Genomic DNA, 3,272 nt, shown 5'->3' with positions numbered 1-3,272 from the left:
TATTTCTTTACCTTTTATTAAGAGGTAAAATTAAAACCGTAATTATCCTTTATACAGATCTGAATGTTACAGTAAGTAGAAGTAATAAGCAATTGCCTCTTAGTGTAGAGCCAAGGGGTGCATTTTGTTTGATTACTGTCTGGCCTGCATACTAACTGAAGCACAGTACAACCAGAGCAGAAGTTCCATTTCCTAAAAATACAAGAGGCCTAACACCCACAGCCTCTCGGCAGGTTTAACTCACACATAGGCTACCCTGGTGGTTAGTATGAGGCCTCTAACCAAAAGCCAGAAGCTTGAACCTAAAACTACTCTTTGCTAGAAAGATGAGGCAATATCTTCCCATATAGATAAGTTGTTGTATAGATATATATCTTCATAAACACGATGGAGAATCTCTTCTCTGATCTGTGGAGTCACTGTGAGTTATAGTCAACTTGATGGCAATGGATTAATTCATACCTAATATGACCCCTTTTAAATAGAAGTCTTGAGTTTACTTTTTTTGTTGTTTTTAAATTTTTTAAATGTTAAGTATAATTTTAACAAGTTTACGGAAAAGTTAGATTTTCATCCATTAATTGTTACATATTTTTACTTCCCCCCTCCTCCCCCTGCCCAGTTCAGTCTTTCTATTTTTTTTTAATATTCATTCATTGTTGCACATGTACCACTACCCTCCCCACCTGCGCCACCTCAGTCCTCTTTGCAATGTACTTCTTATTGTGGTACATTACTGCTACGCAAATAATGCCTAATCACATAGTCCTTTTAAACAGTTCTGTCCTTCATCTAGTCCAGTACAATAAACATTATCTACCTACTCTTATCCTATTCTCCTCCCAAACTTTTATTAGAACTTTCTCTCTCTAGCTTATCCATCAAGTGATTTTAACTCCATAAAAACCTTATTTATTTGTGTTATCTCTTCACTAATTTTTATTAATTTCTCCTCTCCCATGTTCTTTTCTAGAGAACTCTGGTGGCTTAGGGATAAAGACTTGTGCTGCAACCCTAAGGAATGAAGTTCAAATCCACCAGCTGCTCCATGGGAGAGAGATGAGCATTCCTGTACAGGGCAATTTACTGCCTCTGAAAAGCCATTGAAGGATCAGTTATGAGTCGGTTCTGACTGGATGGTACATTCAAACAACATGCCCTTTCCTAGTCCTCTCTCCAATATTTGCTTAGAAGTTCAACTAGTAAATTAAACTTTAATAACAGTTTTGATATTTATCTTGTTCTGAAGGCAGTTTTTAGTTCAAATGTCATGTCAGGTGGGGTTTTACATCGGTTTTTGGTTCCCTCCCCTCTTTGTCTTAGTTTTTACACTGTTCTCCTTCATCTTCTGGAACAAAGAGATCCTAATAGCCTCTTGTTCTTTTCTACGCCCACAAAGAGAAGATACTTGCTTTGTTCCTTCAAATATGTTCTTCAGTGTTCTCATTGCCATGAACTTGCCACCCCTCATGGTACTCCTCCATTGGTCATTGCTTTTCTCTTATCAGATAATTGATCTAAATGTGTATGTAACCTGGATACTCTCTGCTGGATTAGACAAGAGGGCTGGCTGGAGAGGATGTCCTCACAATTAACAGAAGAGGACAGGTTGTCCTCCACTCCACTCCTGATTGATTACCTTCATTACTTAACTCTGACCACACAAGAGCACACACTTTAGGAAAGCTGTGTCCTCTGCTCTCTCAGGACTATCTTTGCTTAACATTTGGGAAAATTAGAATAATTTCTGAATGCTGAAAAGGCAACACTAAGCTGTAATAGAACAAATAAACCAAAATCTTTAAAGCTAGGGTTCAAAGACATTTTAAAAGAAATGTTGTTTGTTGTTATGTGCCGTCAAGTCGCGTGTGACTCACAGCAACCTTATGCACAATAACTCTGAAGCCTGTCCTGTCCTGTGCCAGTCTAACTGCCTCTGACACACCTACCACCATTACCCTAGTTACTTTATCAATCCATCTCATCTCTCCTGCGCTGTCTCTTCACCCTTCCAAGGGATCCTTCTCCAGGGATCGGTCCCTCCTGGCCAAAATATGTGAAATGGAGGCTCTAAATCCTAGCCTCCAGGAAGAAACTTGGTTTCACCCTCTCTAAGACAGACTTACTTGTTTTCTTGGCAGTCCATGGTATGTTCAAGACTGTTCTCCAATATCACAACTCAAAGGAATCAATATTTCTTCTGTCATCTTTAGTCATTATCAAACTCTCTGATGCTTAGCAATTAATTGTGATGACCAAGGACTGGATCAGGCACACTGTAGTCTCTAGACTGACATCGTTGCTTCTCAGTACTCTGGAAGGGCTCCTGACAGCAGATTTGCCTAACGCAAATGCCCTTTGATTTCCTGACTGCTGGTGACTAAAGCGTTGATTGAAAACAGAAACTTCATTTTATGGTAAAACAGACAGACAGAAATGCATTTTGAAAGTCACAATCAACTGGGGACCAAGAACCCTGAATTGTGGATATTAATGAGTTATGTGATTTTGTGTGTGTGTATTGTGTACCATAGAGTCAGAATTGACCCATAGCTGATCCTCTGGTGGGTTTTCAAAGACAGTTAATCTCACAGAAGGAGATTGTCCATCCTTCTTCCGCGGAGCATCTGATGGTCTCAAACCACGTGCCTTTGGGATTGCAATGCATCTTCTTGCCACTAGGCCACCAGAGCTCCTTATTATGTGACTTTAGTCCTTAAAGTACTGTGGGGGTCTTAAGCTTAGACATTAATGTCTTGTGTGATCTTAAGGATGTTACTTAGACTTTCCAGGGGCTCCTTGCTTTTATTTTAAGAAGGAAATAGAAATTTCCACTGAGCACTTGGATAATGCACTCAGATACTATCTGAGAGGTTAAGTCTTAAATCCATTCAGGGGAATCTCAGAAGAAAGATCTAAAAGTCCATTTCAAAAATATGAGTAATTAAAACCTTTTGGAGAATAGTTGTCATCTGACACAAGGAGTCATCATGAGTCTTGGTTCTCAGGATGACCCAGTGTCCATTACATCTCATCAGGATCATTATTAGAAGGTCTTCTTATCTCCCAACAATGCTGTAACAAAGTCACCTGGGCAGATTCCTGACATCAGACAGTATGGGTTAAAATACTGCCTCCATTTTGTTTTTTGGTTTTTTTTCTATAATTATATTTTATTAATTTTCATACACATTTACAGAGATTTTGGGTTTCCATTCATTCATTGTTGCACTATTCTCTCTACCCTCCTCCCAGTTTGTTCTTGTCTAAAT

Source organism: Elephantulus edwardii, unplaced genomic scaffold, assembly GCF_000299155.1.
Source record: "Elephantulus edwardii isolate Elephantulus edwardi_28Jun2011 unplaced genomic scaffold, EleEdw1.0 scaffold00099, whole genome shotgun sequence".
Taxonomy (NCBI): Eukaryota; Metazoa; Chordata; class Mammalia; order Macroscelidea; family Macroscelididae; genus Elephantulus; species Elephantulus edwardii.
This window is presented reverse-complemented; position numbering follows the sequence as displayed.